Source organism: Magallana gigas, chromosome 1 (assembly GCF_963853765.1).
Source record: "Magallana gigas chromosome 1, xbMagGiga1.1, whole genome shotgun sequence".
Lineage (NCBI taxonomy): Eukaryota > Metazoa > Mollusca > Bivalvia > Ostreida > Ostreidae > Magallana > Magallana gigas.
The window spans coordinates 2,271,144-2,296,849 of record NC_088853.1 but is presented as its reverse complement, the minus strand read 5'-3'; the positions used below and the strand labels follow the sequence as shown (position 1 = coordinate 2,296,849).

Here is a 25,706-nt window from a genome sequence, read left to right as displayed (position 1 = left end):
TAAAAAGTCTACACAAAATAGGTATCATAACCTCTTTACATTTCGAAAAAAATTCATTAATTACACCATCTTCAGCATTACTCTTGTTACTTTTCAGTTTCAAAATAGCTTTCTCAACCTCTAATTCTGAAATACACACATCTAACTCTTCATAACATGGTAATCTTTCATAATCATCACTAGCGTTGTCATAAGTAGTAGTTTTTACATTTTCAAAAAGGTTCTTAAAATGCTCAAGAAACTCTTTGGCACTTACATCACAACTGATTTTTTTATTATTCTTAAATAAACGAAAAAACTGCTTTGGATTACATTTTCTTAGGTATTCCATTCTGTCTCCCTGATATCGTTCATAGTTATGCTTAAACTTCTGGACTGTTTTTTTATAAACCTTTTTCTTTGCACAAAGTACAATTCTATTTACATCCGACTTGCATACATTAAAATTATGCAGTGCACCTCTATAATCACGGTATTTTGATTTACAAATATCATTAAACCAGGGTTTATCAATACAACGTTCTGCATCTGTAACTGTATTTGCCAGTCCACCAGTGATAATACAATAGGGCTTCATTATTTTACAGAGTGTCTTACTAAAATTCGCTACACAATTGTTAACATCTTCTTGTGTATATAACTGGTTTTCTACATATGACAAAAATAAATCATAGTGTTCACTTATTGACCACGTAGCTTCTAAATCAGCACCTTCTTTCCATCTAACTGAAGTACATTGATTTATACTCCCGTTCCCTTGTGAAGTGTTTGCACAGCACAAGGCTTTTGATCCCCCATCTATGTAGTTAGTTTTAATACAAAAAGAAACAGGTGCATGATCGGAGAAGCAGTTAAAAATACCTGTTGAAAAATAAGCAATATTGTCAAAATTGTACACATCTGTAAGTAAATAATCTATCGTACTAATTCCATTGGCGTTATAAAAAGTGATATTACCATTATAGTCATTTTCATTTCTTCCATTAACAATTTTCAATCCTGTAGTTCTACACAAATTAATCAACTTTTTACCAAAGTTGTTAACTCCTCTATCTGCATTATGTCTACAGTATACATTGACATTATTGTCATAGTCTACAAATGACTGTAAATTATTTTCTACTGACTTTTCAAGCTTGTCATCAGAAATAAAATCATCCAAAGTTCCACACCGGGCATTAAAGTCCCCTACCACATATATATGACCTTTACGGTGAAAACTACAATAAGATTCTTCTAAATAATCAAAAATATCAACTTTCTCTTTTTTATAAAACACACTACTTTCTGGGGGTATATAACATGCGGCTACAAAAATGGGTGTACCTTGTTTACTTTTATGTTCAAAACGTATCCAGACAACAGTACTACAAAATTGGTCTACAATTGATATGTTCATGTCTAACATGTTTTTAATAAAGATAACAATGCCACCTCCTTTTCCATTTGTTCTATGAAAACTATAATTATTGTATCCATGTAGATCGAAACAATCATCTTGATTTATCCAACATTCTAATAAAATAATTATATCATATTTTATTATAAGTTCTACAAAGTCTAGATTATCTAGTTTGGTTTTTAGGCCTTTATTAACATTCCATGCGATGATAGATAAATCCGCACTCCTACTCCCGAGCCTGTCCTAGTGACCGGTAGAATGTCCAGTGTACGCGTTGGAGGCGACTGTACTGTACGCGGTCGTTGGATGTGTAGTCTGTCTTTCATGCCGTCCTGCTGTTTCGTTGGATCGTCCTTGGGCTCCTGTCGATCGAGTTATGTGTTGCGCGTGTGTGGCTGCGTGGCGTTGTTGTCTATTATCTGGAGTTCCTGTGTGGTGTTCGTCTCTGCTTTCTGGACCTTTATATAACTTTCCGTTCACATACAGACGATCTTTCACTAGTTTGGTTCTGTTTCCTTGACTTCTGAGTTCCCTCATGATAGGATAGAGTTGTTTTCGTCTTTCCTCAATAGCGTGCGGGAATTGTTCATTTATGCCGAATCCACTTCCTTTTAATTTATAGGCTCTTTCTAGAACACTTACTCGGTCATTTTCATAAAGGAATTTCGCAACGATGGGTCTGCTCCTGTAATGGTACACACACACAGCTCTGATTCAAGGTAGATTTTAAATGCATGGAGTTAATAAATAAAATGTAATGCATATAGTTTTTTAATTCCATATTTTGTGGTTAAATAGAAAAGAAAAAGAATGTTTTGTTTTCCAATTGCCGTTTTTAATGATTGTGCACTATAAGAACTTAACAACAATGACTTAAACTCCTAAAAAAGCATGTACTCCAACAAAAACAAATTTCTTATAAATTAATGCCTCCTGTATAAACCAGCATACTTTCTGCGGCAACTTTCTGCCAGTTGTACGCACAAAGACTTTCGTTAACTTGTCTAATGAAAACAGGTACATGTCAACATGTAAAGCTTTTTACACTCATACTACACAAATCACTTACAAAATAATATTGTTACGACCTTTATGAGATCCCAACAAACAACTTTTCCAGCGACATCCATATCAAAATCCTAACCGTTTTTGAGTGATTAAGCAAAACCTTTTAGGGGCTATTGGCCCTTAATCTAAGGGGCCAGCCCTTTTTTATTGGTGTCAAATGAAAGCCCTTGATATTCTGCACAACTTTTATTCTACATGTCTTAACAAAATATTTTTCGTTAAAAAGATATAAAGGAAAATATGTCTAAATTTTTGCACTTTTTGGAATCCTGTTTTTTGACCCCCTACCTTTTCCTAAATAAGGAACATAATCCAAAAACAAAAACCGATGTATACAACTTCAATGTCTTTGTTATTCAAATTCGTTGGATTCCCATTCCCTGCTATTATAGTCTCGGAGCCTTTGTCTGGAAACCAAAGGCCCTAAAAAAATTTAAAAGGGGAATAACTCGTTAACGGAAAGGGAATTCTAACTTCTATGAATTGATGAAGATAGTGTTTTGTAAAGTCCATTAGCCCTGAAAATTTGAGCAAAAACCGTTCAGAAATGAGCACGATATGAAGCCTCAAAGTTCGCGTCTAGGAAGAAAAAAAAAAAAAAGAAAAATAAGAACTAGATTCGATCTCGTTGCGAGCAACGAGTGGGTCTTCCGTTCAATAATTTATTTTCACATGATTTAAATTTTTTTAAAATTTTCAAAAAATTTAAAATTCATCCAATCATTTCGAGAAAAGTGTCGTTAGACGCAGAATTCTAAGCGCAACTTAGATATTATGTTTAAAAATTATTCTGATGTCATTTAAACACGATTTAATTAAATTTAAATTTATTTAAAAATTTAAAATTCATCCAATCATTTCGAGAAAGATGTCATTAGACGCAGAATTCAAAGTGCAACTTAGATATTATGTTTAAAAATTAGTCTGATGTAATTTAAACACGATTTAATTAAATTTAAAATTTTCAAAAAATTAAAAAATCATCCAATCAATTTGACAAAGATGTCATTAGACGCAGAATTCTATGCGCAACTTAGATATTATGTTTAAAAATTAGTCTGAGGTAATTTAAACACGATTTAATTAAATTTAAAATTTTCAAAAAATTTAAAAACCATCCAATCAATTCAACAAAGATGTCATTAGACGCAGAATTGTAAGCGCAACTTCGTAATCATGTTTCAAAACTAGTCTGAGGTCATTTTAACGCGATTAAAATAAAAATAAAATTTTTGAAATTTTTTAAATTCATCCAATCAATTCGAGAAGGATGTCTTCAGACGCAGAATTTTAAGCACAACTTAGATATCATGTTTTAAAATTAGTCTGAGGTCATTTTAACGCGATTTAAATGAGTTTAAATTTTTTAAAAAATTTAAAATTCATTCGATCAATTCAAAAAAGAAGTCATCAGACGCAGAATTGGAAGCGTAACTTAAATATTTTGTTTTTAAATTAGTCTCAGCTCATTTTAACATGATTTAATTAAATTTAAAATTTTCAAAAAATTGAAAATTCATCTAATTAATTCGAGAAAGATGTCATTAGACGCAGAATTCTAAGCGCAACTTAGATATTATGTTTAAAAATTAGTCTGAGGTAATTTAAACATTATTTAATTAAATTTAAAATTTTCAAAAAATTTAAAAATCATCCAATCAATTCAACAAAGATGTCATTAGACGCAGAATTGTAAGCGCAACTTCGTAATCATGTTTCAAAACTAGTCTGAGGTCATTTTAACGCGATTAAAATAAAAATAAAATATTTGAAAATTTTTAAATTCATCCAATCAATTCGAGAAGGATGTCTTCAGACGCAGAATTTTAAGCACAACTTAGATATCATGTTTTAAAATTAGTCTGAGGTCATTTTAACGCGATTTAAATGAGTTTAAATTTTTTAAAAAATTTAAAATTCATTCGATCAATTCAAAAAAGAAGTCATCAGACGCAGAATTGGAAGCGTAACTTAAATATTTTGTTTTTAAATTAGTCTCAGCTCATTTTAACATGATTTAATTAAATTTAAAATTTTCAAAAAATTGAAAATTCATCTAATTAATTCGAGAAAGATGTCATTAGACGCAGAATTCTAAGCGCAACTTAGATATTATGTTTAAAAATTAGTCTGAGGTAATTTAAACATTATTTAATTAAATTTAAAATTTTCAAAAAATTTAAAAATCATCCAATCAATTTAACAAAGATGTCATTAGACGCAGAATTGTAAGCGCAACTTCGTAATCATGTTTCAAAACTAGTCTGAGGTCATTTTAACGCGATTAAAATAAAAATAAAATTTTTGAAATTTTTTAAATTCATCCAATCAATTCGAGAAGGATGTCTTCAGACGCAGAATTTTAAGCACAACTTAGATATCATGTTTTAAAATTAGTCTGAGGTCATTTTAACGCGATTTAAATGAGTTTAAATTTTTTACAAAATTTAAAATTCATTCGATCAATTCAAAAAAGAAGTCATCAGACGCAGAATTGGAAGCGTAACTTAAATATTTTGTTTTTAAATTAGTCTCAGCTCATTTTAACATGATTTAATTAAATTTAAAATTTTCAAAAAATTGAAAATTCATCTAATTAATTCGAGAAAGATGTCATTAGACGCAGAATTCTAAGCGCAACTTAGATATTATGTTTAAAAATTAGTCTGAGGTAATTTAAACATTATTTCATTAAATTTAAAATTTTCAAAAAATTTAAAAATCATCTAATCAATTCAACAAAGATGTCATTAGACGCAGAATTGTAAGCGCAACTTCGTAATCATGTTTCAAAACTAGTCTGAGGTCATTTTAACGCGATTAAAATAAAAATAAAATTTTTGAAATTTTTTAAATTCATCCAATCAATTCGAGAAGGATGTCTTCAGACGCAGAATTTTAAGCACAACTTAGATATCATGTTTTAAAATTAGTCTGAGGTCATTTTAACGCGATTTAAATGAGTTTAATTTTTTTTAAAAATTTAAAATTCATTCGATCAATTCAAAAAAGAAGTCATCAGACGCAGAATTGGAAGCGTAACTTAAATATTTTGTTTTTAAATTAGTCTCAGCTCATTTTAACATGATTTAATTAAATTTAAAATTTTCAAAAAATTGAAAATTCATCTAATTAATTCGAGAAAGATGTCATTAGACGCAGAATTCTAAGCGCAACTTAGATATTATGTTTAAAAATTAGTCTGAGGTAATTTAAACATTATTTAATTAAATTTAAAATTTTCAAAAAATTTAAAAATCATCCAATCAATTCAACAAAGATGTCATTAGACGCAGAATTGTAAGCGCAACTTAGTAATCATGTTTCAAAACTAGTCTGAGGTCATTTTAACGCGATTTAAATAAAATTAAAATATTTGAAAATTTTTAAATTCATCCAATCAATTCGAGAAGGATGTCATTAGACGCAGAATTCTAAGCACAACTTAGATATCATGTTTTAAAATTAGTCTGAGGTCATTTTAACGCGATTTAAAAGAGCTTAAATTTTTTAAAAATTTAAAATTCATTCGATCAATTCGAAAAAGATGTCATCAGATGCAGAATTGTAAGCGCAACTTGGATATTATGTTTTAAAATTAGTCTGAGATCATTTTAACATGATTTAATTAAATTTTAAATTTTCATAAAATTGAAAATTCATTCAATTAATTTGAGAAAGATGTCATTAGACGCAGAATTCTAAGCGCAACTTAGATATTATGTTTAAAAATTAGTCTGAGGTAATTTAAATACGATTAATTAAATTTAAAATTTTCAAAAAATTTAAAAACCATCCAATCAATTCAACAAAGATGTCATTAGACGCAGTATTGTAAGCGCAACTTCGTAATCATGTTTCAAAACTAGTCTGAGGTCATTTTAACGCGATTTAAATAAAATTAAAATTTTTGAAAATTTTTAAATTCTTCCAATCAATTCGAGAAGGATGTCATTAGACGCAGAATTCTTAGCACAACTTTGATAAAATGTTTTTAAATTAGTCTGAGGTCATTTTAACGCGATTTAAATGAGTTTAAAATTTTTAAAAAATTTAAAATTCATTCGATCAATTCGAAAAAGATGTCATCAGGCGCAGAATTGTAAGTGCAACTTGGATATTATGTTTTAAAATTAGTCTGAGATCATTTTAACACGATTTAATTAAATTTTAAATTTTTAAAAGAATTAAATTTCATCCAATTACTTGGAGAAAAATTTCATTGGACACAAAATTGTAAGCGCAACTTAAATATTTTGTTTTAAAATTAGTCTCACGTCAATTTATTAAGATTTAATTAAATTTAAAATTTTTAAAAAATTTATAATTTATCCAATCAATTCGAAAAAGATGTCATCAGACGCAGAACTGTAAGTGCAACTTGGATATTATGTTTTAAAATTAGTCTGAGATCATTTTAACACGATTTAATTAAATTTTAAATTTTTAAAAAAATTAAATTTCATCCAATTAATTCGAGAAAAATTTCATTGGACACAAAATTGTAAGCGCAACTTAAATATTATGTTTTAAGATTAGTCTGAGGTCATTTTATTACGATTTAATTAAATTTAAAATTTTAAAAAAATTTATAATTTATCCAATCAATTCGAAAAAGATGTCATCAGACGCAGAACTGTAAGTGCAACTTAGATATTATGCTTTAAAATTAGTCGGAGGTCAGTATAACACATTTAATATGAGTTTTAAAATTTAGCTTCCCTACTCGGAATTTCCAGACATTGATTTTTCTCGTGATGCTAGACTATCATGTCCTCTATCATTCCTGAAATTTTCAGCTATCTATCTTTTCTCGCTTTAAAATAGATGTGTGGACAATGAAAACTCATCGAAAGTGTGTTCTATATCTTGACCCCGGCTAGCTTCCGTACTCGGAATTTCCGGACAATGAGTTTCCTCGGGAGGCTAGACGATCATGTCTTCTATTATTCCTGAAAATGTCAGCTATTTATCTTTGGACGTTTTTGAGGAGATGCGTGGACAAGACGTTTTCGTCAAAAATTTGTCCTATATTTTGACCCCAGCTAGCTTCCGTACTCAGAATTTCCGGACAATGATTTTCCTCGTGCGGCTAGACGTTCATGTCCTCTATTATTCCTGAAAATTTCAGCTTTCTATCTTTGCTCGTTTTTGAGGAGATGCGTGGACAAGACGTTTTCGTCAAAAACGTGTCCTATATTTTGACCCCAGCTAGCTTCCGTACTCGGAATTTCCGGACAATGATTTTCCTCGTGCGGCTAGACGTTCATGTCCTCTATCATTCCTGAAAATTTCAGCTTTCCATCATTGCTCGTTTTTGAGGAAATACCTGGACAAGAACTTTTTAAAAAATGACAAAATGGCGGATAAGTCCGAACCGGAAGTGATTTTTACAAAATAAAAAAAAGCGTATCAAGTTTATATAATAATAGATCGATGCTGAAAATTTGACCAAAATTGGACCACCCTTCTCCGAGAAATCTTCTGCACAAAAATTGTAAAGAAAAGAAAAAGAAAAAAAACTAGATTCGATCTCGTTGCGAGCAACGAGTGGGTCTTCCGTCCGATTTTTGAATGATTAGATTAAACTTATCAATTTAAAGATAAAATCATAGATCTAACCGAAAAAAAGAGAGAAAAAAATGTGCGGCACTCGGGGCTTGAACCCGGGTCGCCTGGGCCATGTCCACGACTCTATCGACTGAGCTACTCGGACTCTCGCTTCAGGACTTTGACGCTTAATTTCTCGAGAACGCCTTGATCGATTTTAAAACAAATTGCATATTCTGAATCAGTAAAAGGGTCACTATCATCAAATTTGAAAAAATATATCAAAACAAAAAGTTGAAAATTTTCATTTTTTATATTTGCTTCCGGTGACGACTGGAAGTGACGGCCAACATTCTCTTGACCGAGGTTCACGAGGATATTGCTAGATCTATCATCTCTGAAAATTTCAGTTCTCTTTCTTTGATCGTTTTTAAGAATCATCGCCGACAAAATTGACTTTTAAAAATCGTAAAACGACGATAACTTCCGACCGGAAGTGAATTTTTAAAAATCGTTCCGGCGGTATAAAATTCAAATGAATAGGCATCAGCCCTGAAAATTTGAAGGGAATCAAACAAATCATCTCTGAGAAATCGCCTGCACAAAATTTGTAAGACAAAAAAAGAATAATAATAATAACTAGAGCAAAGCTCGTTGCAAAGCAACGAGTGGGTTTTCCGCTAATGTCGAAAGCAACGCTAGAAGTACATCTAAGAAGCAGAGTTCTTAATCTAGTAACAAAGAAACCTAAGTACAAAAAGAAAAAAAAATCGAATGATTCTTGGTACAACTTAACATGATCCGAATGTTTTTAAGTACGACTTAACCAAAAACCCTTAACCATTTCAAGAACGACTTAACAAGAAAAACCAATGTGTTTAAGTACGACTTAACAAATTTGACTTCATTTTAGGTACAAGTTTACTTTACCTTGAACTAACATCTTTTTTCTTAACCCAGAATGCAAAATTAAAATTTATGTAAAAAATCAATTTTGTTTAAAACATAATTCTGAGCAACTTTTCCTCTTCACTGCTTTTCAAAAGGTTGACCTTTCGTACTGTGTGCTCGTTGCGTCATTAATTGTCAGAAACTTATCGATGTTAAGTTTACTTTACTGTACTTCTGTGAATATTTTCTATGTAAAATTACTATGAACCAGACAACATTGAAATGGTGAACATTTCAAAGGGCCCCGCTTATGTTATTTCAGAGAATTCTGCTTTGACCTTGACCTATAACTTGAAATTTTTCCAGCTGGCATAGAACTTTTAATTCAATTTCATTCACCCTAACATACATGCATTTTTGTTCAATCTGACCAAGATTAAGCATATTTGGAAAATAATCTACTATTTAAAACTAATTTTAAAAAGATCTGCTATGACCTTCACATTGACAGACTTGGTTCAAGGTCACTGCACGCCATTAACCAATAAACTCTGTAAAGGTAAAATATTAGCCAAATAGGGGCTAAAAGGAGAGTATATCTATGCTCTTAAAATATGGATTTTTGTGTGATCTGATATGACCTTGACTCTTCATCTACAGATATCATTCGAGGTCATTGCATATATTTTGAACAAAGGCATCATGTGGGTAAAGTATGAGGCTGAATGGAGCAAAGGGAGAGAAGATATACTCCGGACAAGGATTTTTAAAAATATAATTCTGATATGACCTTCACAGTTTCTTTTCACTGAAAATAGGTTCAAGGTCACTACACACCCTTTCACCCTTTACTCAAAAGCTCTGCTTATGTGAAGTCTGAGCCAAATAGGGGTTAGTAGAAATTATATATGCTCTCAAAAAAGGATTTTTGCATGATCCGATATGATCTTCACCCGTTACCTAGAAATTTCATGCAAGGTCACTGCACATCGTTTAACCATAGAGACACTCTGTGAGTATTAGCCAGATTGGACCAAAGGGAAAAAAGATATGCCCCAGACAAGGATTTTATATATATAATTCTGCTATGACCTTAACCTTATACCTAAAAACATGGTTCAAGGTCACTGCACATCCTTCAACCAAAGGAACCCTGTGGATGAGGTATGAGCCAGATTGGGCCAAGGGGAGAGAAGCTATGCTCCTGTCAAGCCATCTCGGATGGACAGACGGACAAATTGATCACTAGAAGGCGCCCGCATAAACATGCCTTTTTATCTAAAATAGTATCCATGCTATCTGCCCATGGTGAATAGTCATTAAAACCATTCATTAGCAGAATTTGATTTCCCTCCTTTTTAAGGTGGTATGGGACATCTGTCGATATTAATGTGGATTAAAGTATTATATAATTGAAAACTTTTCACCGGTTTAGAATTTTCAAATTTTACAATATTTAACCAAAAAATAGCTTTTAAAAATATTTGAAAAGGTAAAAATTGTAAAAACCCCAGCGGGATTCGAACTCATGACTTACAGGTTCCTAGTAAACCCTCTAACCCACTGTGCTAAGGAGTTAGGTGACCATTTTTGAGAAGAAACTACATGTACTTATATAATTACACTTTATTTTATTGTTTATTTCGATAAACAATACGTCACAACATGGAAGTGTCCCATATCACCTTAAACTCGGAACACCTCTGACCTAATAAGATCGCCGCATTAAATACAAAGTTTGATTTAACTCTAATTTGTTTATCATCAAGAAATTCTGCATCGCTGACAAATAAAGTTTTCTTCTGTATAATGAAATACCAATTAACTGACTATTCGGACAATAGCAAGTTTATTGTCCCATTCAACAGCTACTATTTCCCTTGGCTTTGCCTCATTAAATATTTGCTGTCTTGGGGGACAATAAACTTGCTATTGTCCTCATACCCAGTAAATACTAAATAGGCATATAATATCCCATCCACCTACATTTCATGTTATATAACCTCCCGTTTGTAACCTTCAATTTCACTGTAAAGTCAACATATCTGTCATAGCCGCAAGTTTCACAATTTATTTCTGCTTCTCATGTACTTAAAATTAGGGGCCTTAATATTGCTTACCAATTCCAACAAGAGACATCCCTCTAACTATTGGTAATCATTAAAATTCATTTCATGAATCTACGCAACAATGATAAACCTTCAAGTACAGTCACTCTCAATTTTACAAAGATATTGACGGTACTTTATCCGAAACTGTTCCTTGTATCTTTAACTTAGTACACTAACATTTTTATGAAAAGACGGTTTGTCTTAGAATAAGAAAGCTAATGCAATTCTGAGAAAAAGAATACCACATATTGCCAATTCCATTGAGGTTTAATAAAAATATGGCCATTTAAGTGAACCCACCATTTCCAATTTCCTTTAGTAAACACAGATTTACAGGGTTCTCCATAGTAAAACATCTTTATCTGACCTTTTAGAGGTCAACTTTTGTTCAACCACCTTTAAAAAGAAACCTTATTCAATACAACATATGCCTACATGATATAATCATGATAAAAGCTTCACATCACTTAGAAATACCCTTACATGTATACCCCCCACCCCCCAATCTTTTGATTTTCATAAAAAGTCATGGTTTGAAATGTTTTACCTAATTTTATGAAACATGTGGCAATTTCCTTGAGTCATTTCTCACACATATTTGAAAACAATCATCAATGATTCTAAAATGTGATCTTTATTTGTTTATTGTATGATTTGTACCATTTTAATTAACAAATAGACAGCTGTCCTGCTTGTGATTTCTTGTTTTCATGAAAAAAGTAAGCTAACAATCATATTTAGTGAATATCTAATCTATTCTGATTTCTAGTCTTCTTCTACCCATGCTAAAACAGTAAGTTACAAACTACAAGTTAGACATCTGCCTTAAATTAGAATTAAATTCAAACACACCCAGGTAGCTGGAGACAGAGTTGACTTCAATGAAAAATGTTCAAATTTGACATGTTTTTCTACTTTTTTATGCATATATACCTTAGAAAGGTAGAAATAGGTTGTTTCTTGTTCATTTCAAAAGTAATTATCATAGCAGATGTTATTTCAAAGTCAAATGTACATTACATATCCTACATGTAATCTTAATGCAGACAATTAAATAGAGGGGGGGGGGTTTCATTTATGTAAACACATCTAAATATCTTTATGAAATAAAAAATAAAGGAAACATAATTGTATACTTTTATTGAAAACACAAATTTTCACAGCAATTATGAATTTCTTTAAACAGCCTTAATTTTGTTTTCATAATTTCTTATCAAACACAAACCACAACATGGCATGATGCTTTCTTCAAGTTCCATTATTGTTCATGCATTATCGGATTTAATTTGAATTACCAGTAAATAGTCTGTAGAACACAAGGAATATGCATGTGGATAGAGGTGACAGGTTAATCTCAGGAGCTGACCCACAAGAATCAACAGGTACCGGTAAAAGCCATGTGGTAACAAGAGTCTGTTTTGAGCTGAAATAAATAAAAAAAATAATTAGCTGTGTTTACATACATGTACTAGTAATAGCTGTGTTTACATTAACATATGCATAGTATTTCTGTAAAAAATACACTGACCATGCAGTGTAATAAGTATGACATATCCCAATACATGACATAACATTTAGGCAGTACAAGATCAAAAATTTGCATATCAAGTCATAATATAATATTAAAAAATTTTCATAGGTATAAACACTTATCAAATTGAGAAAGAGAGAGAGTTTGAGAGAGAGAGAGTTTATTACCATACTTGTAGTGCAACAGTCAATATTTCAATTCGTAAATTACAAACGAATATTACCCACCGAACAGCGTCAAAGTACATGTACTGGTATTAGCTTCTGGTATATCATTTTTTATCAATTCTACTGTGTATTTTTTGTTTGCAAATAAATTTAGCGAGGGTTTTTGTTTATTTTCTTATAAATTACATGTTTTAAAAACAATACTACGTGTAATAGGCATAAAACATGTATGAGTAAACTTAATGAAGAATTTTTAATAGATTATTTTTCAAAGAATGTGGTACATTACAAGTATGTCAATCTTTATAAAACTAGCGTATATTTCGTGCGCCATAAATTGCAAGTTTTTTGTAAATATCATTTACTTGCATGATAGGTATATATGGTCTAACCAAAATTTTCTTCATAAAGCTACAGCTGTATGTACCACATATATGTTTTGTCACAAGTATACATTTTAAAAAAAAATACCCAAATTCCAACAGTTTAAATAAACTCAACTCATTCTCTGATAAGTTCATTGTGTTTTGTGCGTGCATATCTTATTTGTCTGCTGCAACAGCAGCCAATCAGCGGTAAGCTGAATCCACAAAAAGAAAGTTTGTGTTTTAGGAGCGGGTAAATTGTTTAGGCGACACTGTCAAGAAAACCACACCAAATAATAACAAGAAACATAAATATTCACTTAAATGTATTCTGTTGTAAAGTAAAGGTTTTTATTACTTATTGCATCTTGCAAAACATGTGATGACCTTAATCATCTGTCATATATCTGATATACATGTATATGTAAAAGATGGGAGAAATAACGACGGAACAAAGTGGGATTCGAACCTGGCCCTCTGAATCTCTAGTCAAGTGCTCTACCAACTGAGCTACATGTATCTGGCACCGGTATTCAAACCAGTCTGACCGTCACATTCCTCCCCCTTAAATGATCTTCACCCTCGAAGATCATCCCTGGCAGGATCGAGTTAACCTGTTAGTTCCAGGGGTTGGTCACAACACCAATATTGTAACAGGATGGGAGAAATAATGAAGGGATTTGAACCTGGGCCCCCTGAATCTCTAGTCAGGTGCTCTACCAACTGAGCTATCTGGCACTGGTATTCAAACCGGTCTGATCGTCACATATATAAAGAATTATTTTAAACAATGTTGTTCAATTAAAAATAACACTCGCAACCTTCAGTTTTTGTCTGTAATTAATCAATATTGGCGTGCGATCAGTTCTCGCCGAGTACCATTTCTCACCAGTGCATTGTTACGTCATTTTATCAACACATAAAATTATATACGAAAATATGATGTAACAGTGCACCAGTGAGAAATGGTCCTCGGCGAGAACTGCTCGCACGCCAGTACTGCCAGTAGTCAGATTAAAAAAAGAGAATAAAAAATTACATTTAAAACATTAACAAGGACAATTTAAGTACACATCATAACTGCTAAACAAGAAAAATTATGTGAACTGGTAGAATGGTAGGCATAGTTCTAACTTGTAACCTACATGTACAAGTACATGTACCGGGTACCCGTTGGTCTGCTATACCTCTTTAATGATACAATGATCGGCATCATAAAGATATTAAAGTCATGTTTTAACTCTGAAGTCTGAAGTATACAATTTTATTTACTTGAAGTTATGCCTACAGGGTATTCATGACTACATTTGGAGTCCTCTGCACAAGAATATATGATATGTTTCTAATTAGACCCTGCTTTGAATTTTGAGTTGAAAATTCACAATCTGTTATTTTTTTAAATAGATAAATTCAGTTACCCTTTCCAGTCCCCCATGAACCTCGAGCGAGTCTAAACACCCATGAAACATGTAAAAATTACACGTTAGTAAACAAACACCCACACCATAACAAAAACATCTAACAGTGTGCACGTACTTACATGTACATCTATACTATATACTAAATTTTAACCAGTTAACAAGAAACTTTAAAAGGAGTAAAAGCCTCACCTTCTTCAGTAACATCCACATAAATCACACACTTTAATGTCCATCTTTTCTCCTTTATTACTCGTAGCTTATCAACGGCTGATCGTCGACAGAAGTGTGGCTGTCAGAATTTCCTCGTAAACGATTCACACGAGAAAAATATCCTCCTTAAACAAATATGTAGTATTGTTCCCTGTGCATGTTCATATGTTTCACAGCAAATTGAAAATGCATGTGTACACCGAAAGAATACACAACTTCTCTTCTGCATTACGGCTCTCTCTTTTCTACAATGCCGTTCGTTACTGTTTACATTCGGCGCGCGCGCGCGGGGGTCACAAACAGGGGCGCCCCGACAAATAGTTGCACATAGAACGTTTAAATAATGTGTGTTCATTGAATTCATAAATGATATAGATGAAAAAAATGAAATTGAATCACAACAATTTATCTAAGACGCAACACAACGTAATGCAGTAAATGCCTGGGCTTAATGTGGCATTTGTTCGCTTGTGTGTCTATGTAGACATATTAACTCGTTCATGTACGATTCTCACATATTTGTTTTATGAAATTTGAAACAAAATATAGGACAGAACTTGTTTAATTTGATACCAAATGAGATTATTTAATATATTAACAATAACTAAATTAATTTTTTTTCATAAAATGATAACGATTTTTGCTATCAGAAAAATACGTGTATGAGCTGCTGACCCCTAATTATAGGGGCCAGCCCTTTTTTCTTAATTTTAAATGAAAGCTCTCGTTATTCTAAACAACTTTTGTTCTATATGTATTAACAAAATATTTTTAGTTTAAAGGTTATAATACAAAAAGCAACAAAATTTCAGCCCCGAAAAAATCTTAAACTTTGGCGACAAGTAGCTCAAAAACTAACAAAGAAATTACCAAACTTTTTATGCCAGCAAAATTATAAAATGTTACCCACAATTTCGCCAAATTTCATGCATCTATCATCTGTAGTTCCCGAGATCAACTCTGGACAAAAGACCCCCCAATTTTCAATTAAAGGGCAATAACTCATAACCGGAAGTGAATTTTAAAAATTTGAAAAAAACGTCTAGAGATATTAATATCATCTACATACCCTGAAAGTTTCATAGCAATCAGACAAAAAATGTTCGAGAAATCTCGTGCACAAAATTTGCGGGGAAAAAAAAAAATAACTAGAGCAAAGCTCGTTGCAAAGCAACGAGTGGGTTTTCCGCTAATGTCGAAAGCAATGCTAGAAGTACGTCTAAGAAGGCTCAAGCAGAGTTCTTAATCTAGTAACAAAGAAACCTAATGTAACACTCTGAATATTGTGTTGAGGTTCTTTATTTCCTGATATACATAAATGTTGACAGATCCTAAAAATTTAAATAAAATCTATTTATCACACTTGTTTTATACAATGTAAATATCATAATTATACATGTACTCCCAATACTCTTTATTATTCATTTATCTATAGTATAACCCTTTCCTTTGTCTAATACATGTAAATACAGGTTTGTCTATTCTCATTCAAAAACTTTACAAAATTATATATCTCAATATTAAATAGATAATAAAACTTGTTTAAACACACACTATCATTGCAATAAGCAAAGAAATTAACAAATGCACATACCTAAGCAAGGACACACTGTGAATGTTAAATTTCTTGACTTCTCTCTTTGCCTTTCTCTTGGACAATGAAAATGAGCTAGGCAAGAATTACCCAGAATGCTATTCTTTCTATGACATCACAAAATAATTAACCAAAAACCTAAATGTACTTTCGATAATAAAGATATGCTATAAATATAAATCTGACTTAGCCTAGTGGTATAAGTCACAAGCCCACACACCAAAGGCACCCGGTTCAATCCCCTAAAACCACAGACACTTTTCTTTTTATATAAACGTTCAATAAATATCAAAATAAAATAATCATTCAAATTCCACCCTCTTACATATCTCCCCCCTTTGACATTGCTGTCCCCAGCAATGTAAATATAAACTACTACATCAAAATATGATTTTCAACACAACTGTTCCCAGCAATGTATATAAACTGCTACATCAATAATATTATCAACACAACTGTCTCTATATTCAGTATTTCACACATAAAAACAATAATTAAAATCACTGTTTTTGTTCACGAATATTGGCCCATGACTGGCTTAATGTTGCACTTAAAGACGATCCTAAAGATGCACCCAAATTAGCTATGGCGTCACTTAGTTCGCGAAAGTCTTTCACATCTGTCGGAGAAGCGCGCACTTCTTGATTCGACGCAAGGACACTCTTTGGTAAATGAAACGGATTGGAATGTTTCCCTGCAGTTTGACGTCCTGAACGCCTCGGTCGGGATTCTTCTGTTTCATCGGGAACTTCGTCTTCCCTGTTTCCACCAGTATCATCTTCTTCACCCTCATCTCCTATCGGAAGGGTTTCTTGCTGTGGTGTGATGTCCATAGCCTGGTCAACAATCACATCACTGTCACTATCACTATCCTCACCAACCTCTTCACCAGTATCAAAAAGTTCAGTCCTTGTAACATTTCGCATTGGTCCTGATCCATCTGCAAGCTGAATTGAGTAAACGTTTTCTCCAGGTCTTGCAATCACCTTATAAGGTACGGATGACCATGTGTCCTGTATTTTGTTTCTTCCTAAGACACGATTCCTCACTAACACTCTTGTGCCAATCTTAACTGGTGCTTCTTTGGTATTCTTATTGTGGATTTCTCTCCTACGTTGAGCATTCTTCTCAGTATTTATAGTTGCTGAATGTATAGCTTCACTTAATCTTTTTCTGTGTTTAGAGATCCACTCGTCTACTGAAGAAATGTCCGCCTCTGTTCCAGTATGGGTTCCAAGAATAAAATCAATCGGTAATGTAGGTTCACGGCCAAAAAATAAAAAGTAGGGTGAATATCCTGTGGATGAATGTACCGTTGAGTTATACACATACACTAGTTCTGGAAGGAATTCGGTCCACCTCTTCTTCTGTTCAGGAGTAAGCGTGCGTAATCTGTCATGCATGGTTCGGTTAAAACGTTCGCACTGTCCATTTCCAGCAGCATGGTACGGCGTTGTTCTTGACTTGTGTATTCCATATATCTTGCACAGTTCCTGTATAATTTGGCTCTCGAAATTTCGTCCTTGATCACTATGTATACGATGCGGTATTCCATAATGAACAAACCATTCTTTCACTAGCGCTTTGGCCACGGTCACAGCTTTCTGATCTCTGGTTGGTATAGCCTGCGTGAATTTGGAGAATATATCCGTCATCACCAAAACGTTTTCTCGGCCATCTGATGACTTCTCAAGTAGAGTGTAGTCCATTGCTAGTATTTCCATCGGACGATGTGCAATGAGATTTCCAATTGGTGGTTTGATGCTGGGAAGGGGAGCTTTTGCGATCATGCAGCGTTCACAGTTCTTGCACCACTTCTCTACGTCTTGAGCCATTCAAATCCAGAAACATCTTTTCCGTAACAATGCTAGAGTTCTTTCTACACCCTGATGTCCGGCGTGATCATGAACACTCTCGAACACTTTATCCTTAAGAACTTGGGGAAGGAGAATCTGTTTGATTTCACCGGTTTCATCCATACATTTTTTGAATAACACAGAATTTTCAAAACACAGCTTATTTCTCTGATTTAATAATTTTCTCACATCTTTCTTCTCCTTGCGAATCACACTGTTGGTTAATCAGGTCTAGGCAACCTCCGTTTTTGGAGGATAGATTTTATCCTCCGTTTTTGGAGGATAGATGTATGCGCCCCCTGGTGGATCTTTTCAGATGAAGGGCAATTAACTCTGTTTTTACAAAGGGAGTTAACTATGAATAAAATATAATTATTATACTATAAAAATATCACCTTATTTAGCTATTAATAATTATAATTATTGATAATATTTAATAAATATTTAAGTTTAAATAATTGCAGGGCTGATTTTAAAGAAAAATATCTTATGTGAAGACTCTCACATTTTTTTTCAATATTCTGAATAATTGATATCTATAAATGGTATCATTTTGATTAATAAAATTTAACAATGTCTTTTTGTGTGAAGGGATTAAATTTAAATGATACTTAATAACATGTGAATTAATTAGAATAAGAGCTACAAAGTTCCTAAGGTAAATGCAAACATTTACTTTGTACATGTACAATATAGCAGATCAAGATATCTATTATGTGTCTCTAAACGTGAATGAAGTCATTAATGTTTTAATGAGTAATAAACATCACTATTTTGTGATTTTTATTAAATGAAACATGTAAATAGTCTATGTCAGTTGTAAAACTGAACACAGGAAGTGCACACTTTCAAAGCATATTGTGAAAATACTATACATAGAATTTCAAATCGCCGCATACAATCATTAGTTTATTCCCTTAACTTTAATTCCCATATGGTCTGGTGCTTGCATTTTCTCATTAAAGATATGCACGAAGCCTTTGAAATATACCCATGCTATCCTCCAAAAATGGAGGATAATTTCACCCACAATGCAAAGTGACTTTCCATATATGGTAAAAATCAGCAGCCATCTTGAAATTGAGCTATCCTCCAAAAACGGAGGTTGCCTAGACCTGATCTGTTAATTGGTTTGGCCGTTTTAACCAGTACAACACACGACTTAAAACGGGGTCATGCTCTTGTAACGGTGCCATATCTGCAGGAATAAATCCAGGTAACACAGGGGATGATTCGGCTTGTTCTATACGCACAGAGCACGTTTTCACACAATGCAAATTTTTATCACAAAATATATCACATATCACAGAAGTATTCGTCACTGGCTGAATAATGGTCTCAGGATCTTCCACTGAAGTTGGTCTTCGACTTAACGCATCTGCATTCTTATTCACTTTGCCTGATCGGTATTTAATGGTAAAATCAAACTGTGCGAGTTGACTGGCCCACCTCATCTCTGTTGCTCCTAGTTTCGCTGTCTGCAAATAACTTAATGGGTTATTATCCGTAAAAATCACAAATTTTGATCCCAATAAATAGTCTCGGTATTTTTCGGTAACAGACCATTTTAGAGCCAAAAGTTCTAATTTCATGGAGCTATAATTATCCATATTTTTCTCTGTGGGTCTTAGAGTTCTTGATGCGTACGCAATAACAACATTTTTCTTGTCGCGCTCTTGGGATAAGACCGCTCCTAAGCCTTGCAAACTAGCATCGATTTCTAACACGAATTCCTTGGAAAAATCAGGGTATCCTAGCACCGGAGTAGATGTCAGTTTGGTTTTCAATTCTTCAAATGCTCTGTCGCAATCATGGTTCCATAATGACACAAACTGCTCAGTTTTCATATTTGTTTTGGTTTTCTTTGGTTTTGACAACAGTGCATGTAATGGTGCAGCAATTTTTGCAAATCCATTAACGAAGCGGCGGTAATATCCTGCTATACCAAGAAATGAACGCAGTTGTCGCTCTGTTGTTGGTTTAGGCCAGGAAGATATTGTTTCTGTCTTTGCGGGATCAGTTGACACACCATGCTCAGAGACAATATGGCCTAGATAACATACTTGTCTCCTGAAGAAATGGCACTTGGATGGTTTTAATTTCAGTCCATGATGTTTGAGTTTTGAAAACACAATGTCTAATCTTTCTATATGGTCATCTATGGTCTTAGAAAACACTAAAATATCATCCAAGTATAACACAAGAATATCAAAGTTTTCTTCATGTAAACACACTTCCATTAAGCGTTGAAACGTCGCTGGGCTGTTACAAAGTCCGAAGGGCATGCGCAGATATTCATATAGGCCACCAGATCCAACTCGAAAAGCTGTTTTGTGTATATCTTTCTCATCGATAGCGACTTGGTGATATCCTTGTGCTAGATCAATGGTGCTGAAATATTTGGCTCCATGTAACAGGTCTAAAGTTTCCTCAATACGGGGAAGTGGGTAAGCGTCTTTGATGGTTTTAGCATTTAAGGCACGATAATCTACACAAAGTCGTAAACTCCCATCTTTCTTCTTCACAATAACTATTGGAGCTGCGTATGGACTATGACTTTTCCTGATTATTCCTTGATTTAATAGTTGCTGAATATGTTGCCTCACTTCTTCTATTTGATTTGGGGGAATGCGTCGATAAGGTATCTTGATTGGTGTATCATCAGTAAGGTTAATAGAATGTGTTACTGTTGTTGAATAACCAATATTTTCATCACGGAACACAAACACATCCTGATGCTTCTGTAACAGATTCTCCCATTTTTGGTGTTGTTTTTCAGAAAATTCAACATCATTTACATCTAATTTCACAGAAAATGCTGAAATTTTGTCTTGACACGTAGTTCTCTGATTTTGTTCATCTTGTGTTATAATCCGTCGTATCACAAATTCTGTATCAGGAACAATTTCAACTTTATATTCATCCTCTGATGATTGGAGTAATTCTGCACTATGAACCACACCTATCCTGCTTTTTGGACTTAACCACACATCTTCTTCTCCAATATTCATCAGTTTCACAGGTACTATCCCGTCTTTCATTTCAACGAAAGTATCCACCATCAATATATTCTTCGGCAAAGATCCGTTTTCACAAGATATAGCTTGAACAATGGCGGTATACGGTGCAGTGGACTTATTCCGTCTTGTTGTACCAAATACTACTTTCATCGAGTTTGCAGGAATGTTAACTGGTTGACGACCTGCTAGTTTCACAAATCCAATTTGTTTCACTTCTTTCTCCAAGTCTAGAACTGACATCACATTATCCCACACTGGATCATGTATTACAGGTGAAGTTGTTTCTAACGCATGTTTTCGGACGCTTCTAAGAACATTACATCCTAGTACAACTTGAATTGGGTCATTGCAGTTAGTCACACTCTCTACAATCATTCCAACATTTGTATACATAGTATCTTGAATTCGCAAACAAACTTCAGTGTATCCAAGATATGGGATCTGTAATTTATTTGCTGCGGAAAGTTTAAGGATCTTTGAAGTATTACTGAGTTTTGAAGCAGGTAAGTATTTCTTGTAAAAATGTTCTGAAATAGTTGAAACTTGAGCCCCAGTGTCTAATAAACATTTCACTTTCACTCCGTTAATTTCTATATAAGTTTCTGGACACTTGGCTGCGGCGCTGTTGATTTTCTGGTGTAAGGTTTCAGTTGAGTCTTGGTCGTCTTCCTTCACAGCTCGACTCCTCACTGAGAAGGTTTCCAGTTTGGGTTACCGGATGTACGACGTGATCCTGTAGGGGGTGTGTTTTCAGATGGACAGTTCACAGACATATGTCCCAATCCACCACAGTTGTAGCACTGCCTTCCTCTGTTACTCGTAAAACTTCCCTGTCTTCCATTATGTCCTCTGTTAAATCTAGGGCCGAATCGTTGTCTTGATCTTCCTCTCTCTTGTTGATAATATGATTGTCTATCGAGTCTCTCATCAGATTTCTTTGTTAATCTGTCAATCTGTTCTTGCTGCCATTCTAACATTTCTTGTTGTTTCTTGACCAAAGTTTTCAGTTCATCTAGTTCAGTACTTTGAGTAGGAGAACACATGGTTTTCTTAATGCTCGCATCCACATTAGGATTGTCCTCTATCCAGCGTAGCATCTTCATTCTGAATTCAAAGAATGGAATGTTGCCAGAGTCTAACACAACTTTCCTTAGCTCTTGTCTAGTACTTTGATCTCCTATGCCATCAATGAAACGTTCGGTCAACTTGATGTCATTCACTTGATCTTTCTTTTCTTTTCTGTTGATTTTCTGAGCCATCTCGGTTAACACAAGAGAGTATTTTTCGAGCGTTTCATCCTGTCTTTGGTCTCGCTGATAAAATTTTTGAAGAAGTTGAGTAGTTGTTTCTTTGATTTCAAACACGGTCTCAAGAATTTCCAGTATTTGTTTTCCAGTTTGTCTCTCCTGTAAAGGTCGAAGTTTGACTTCTGATTTCGCTGATCCAGTCAGATGGTCCATGATGAAATCTACGAAATCATCTTTCGATTTAGTGGACTGAATGTGTTCTCTCATATCGGAAATCCATTCGTAGACGTCCGGATCTCCGTCTTTGACAGGTCGGCCTTCGAACTTGGGAAATTTGCGGTCTGATTTCAGATAAACAACTGGTACTTGGGATCCTTTAGCCTCTAGATTCTTGATCTGATCCTGTAACTTCTTTATCTCTTCCTCCATTGTGGCTTGTGAAACTTGTCCAGAGATGGTACAACTCTGTCTGTTGAAACTTCAATGTTGTGAACACTAATCACTCTGAGTTGATATCACTTACTCACTATTCACAATGTGCGCTGTCAACTTGTATCTTAGCTGTCTTCCTTCTGGAAATCGTTCTCAGGGAAACCGAATGGAATCCTACCGGCGACGCCAAATGTAACACTCTGAATATTGTGTTGAGGTTCTTTATTTCCTGATATACATAAATGTTGACAGATCCTAAAAATTTAAATAAAATCTATTTATCACACTTGTTTTATACAATGTAAATATCATAATTATACATGTACTCCCAATACTCTTTATTATTCATTTATCTATAGTATTACCCTTTCCTTTGTCTAATACATGTAAATACAGGTTTGTCTATTCTCATTCAAAAACTTTACAAAATTATATATCTCAATATTAAATAGATAATAAAACTTGTTTAAACACACACTATCATTGCAATAAGCAAAGAAATTAACAAATGCACATACCTAAGCAAGGACACACTGTGAATGTTAAATTTCTTGACTTCTCTCTTTGCCTTTCTCTTGGACAATGAAAATGAGCTAGGCAAGAATTACCCAGAATGCTATTCTTTCTATGACATCACAAAATAATTAACCAAAAACCTAAATGTACTTTCGATAATAAAGATATGCTATAAATATAAATCTGACTTAGCCTAGTGGTATAAGTCACAAGCCCACACACCAAAGGCACCCGGTTCAATCCCCTAAAACCACAGACACTTTTCTTTTTATATAAACGTTCAATAAATATCAAAATAAAATAATCATTCAAATTCCACCCTCTTACACTAAGTACAAAAAGATAAAAAAAATTGAATGATTCTTGGTACAACTTAACATGATCCGAATGTTTTTAAGTACGACTTAACCAAAAACCCTTTACCATTTCAAGAACGACTTAGCAAAAAAAAAACAATGTGTTTAAGTACGACTTAACTTATTTGACTTCATTTTAGGTACAAGTTTACTTTACCTTGAACTAACATCTTTTTTCTTAACCCAGAATGCAAAATTAAAATTTATGCAAAAAATCAATTTTGTTTAAAACATAATTCTGAGCAATTTTTCCTCTTCACTGCTTTTCAAAAGGTTGACCTTTCGTACTGTGTGCTCGTTGCGTCATTAATTGTCAGAAACTTATCGATGTAAAGTTTACTTTACTGTACTTCTGTGAATATTTTCTATGTAAAATTACTATGAACCAGACAACATTGAAATGGTGAACATTTCAAAGGGCCCCGCTTATGTTATTTCAGAGAATTCTGCTTTGACCTTGACCTATAACTTGAAATTTTTCCAGCTGGCATAGAACTTTTAATTCAATTTCATTCCCCTTAACATACATGCATTTTTGTTCAATCTGACCAAGATTAAGCATATTTGGAAAATAATCTACTATCTAAAATTAATTTTAAAAAGATCTGCTATGACCTTCACATTGACAGACTTGGTTCAAGGTCACTGCACGCCATTAACCAATAAACTCTGTAAAGGTAAAATATTAGCCAAATAGGGGCTAAAAGGAGAGTATATGTATGCTCTTAAAATATGGATTTTTGTGTGATCTGATATCACCTTGACTCTTCATCTACAAATATCATTCGAGGTCATTGCATATATTTTGAACAAAGGCATCATGTGGGTGAAGTATGAGGCTGAATGGAGCAAAGGGAGAGAAGATATACTCCGGACAAGGATTTTTAAAAAAATAATTCTGGTATGACCTTCACAGTTTCTTTTCACTGAAAATAGGTTCAAGGTCACTACACACCCTTTCACCCTTTACTCAAAAGCTCTGCTTATGTGAAGTCTGAGCCAAATAGGGGTTAGTAGAAATTATATATGCTCTCAAAAAAGGATTTTTGCATGATCCGATATGATCTTCACCCGTTACCTAGAAAATTCATGCAAGGTCACTGCACATCGTTTAACCATAGAGACACTCTGTGAGTATTAGCCAGATTGGACCAAAGGGAAAAAAGATATGCCCCAGACAAGGATTTTATATATATAATTCTGCTATGACCTTAACCTTATACCTAACAACATGGTTCAAGGTCACTGCACATCCTTCAACCAAAGGAACCCTGTGGATGACGTATGAGCCAGATTGGGCCAAGGGGAGAGAAGCTATGCTCCTGTCAAGCCATCTCGGATGGACAGACGGACAAATTGATCACTAGAAGGCGCCCGCATAAACATGCCTTTTTATCTAATTTAAAATAGTATCCATGCTATCTGACCATGGTGAATAGTCATCAAAACCATTCATCAGCAGAATTTGATTTCCCTCCTTTTTAAGGTGGTATGGGACATCTGTCGATATTAATGTGGATTAAAGTACTATATAATTGAAAACTTTTCACCGGTTTAGAATTTTCAAATTTTACAATATTTAACCAAAAAATAGCTTTTAAAAATATTTGAAAAGGTAAAAATTATAAAAACCCCAGCGGGATTCGAACTCATGACTTACAGGTTCCTAGTAAACCCTCTAACCCACTGCGTTAAGGAGTTAGGTGACCATTTTTGAAAAGAAACTACATGTACTTATATAATTACACTTTATTCTATTGTTTATTTCGATAAACAATACGTCACAACATGGAAGTGTCCCATATCACCTTAAACTCGGAACACCTCTGACCTAGTAAGATCGCCGCATTAAATACAAAGTTTGATTTAACTCTAATTTGTTTATCATCAAAAAATTCTGCATCGCTGACAAATAAAGTTTTCTTCTGTATAATGAAATACCAATAAACTGACTATTCGGACAATAGCA

General features: G+C 33.5%; 2 protein-coding genes across 4 annotated transcripts in view; both read right to left on the bottom strand.

The window, feature by feature from the left end:
- Window positions 1–25,706, bottom strand: part of LOC117687750 (uncharacterized) — a 232,769-nt gene that overhangs the window by 77,897 nt on the left and 129,166 nt on the right. The window lies entirely within an intron of this gene.
- Window positions 1–25,706, bottom strand: part of LOC105324114 (talin-1) — a 48,490-nt gene that overhangs the window by 12,472 nt on the left and 10,312 nt on the right. The window lies entirely within an intron of this gene.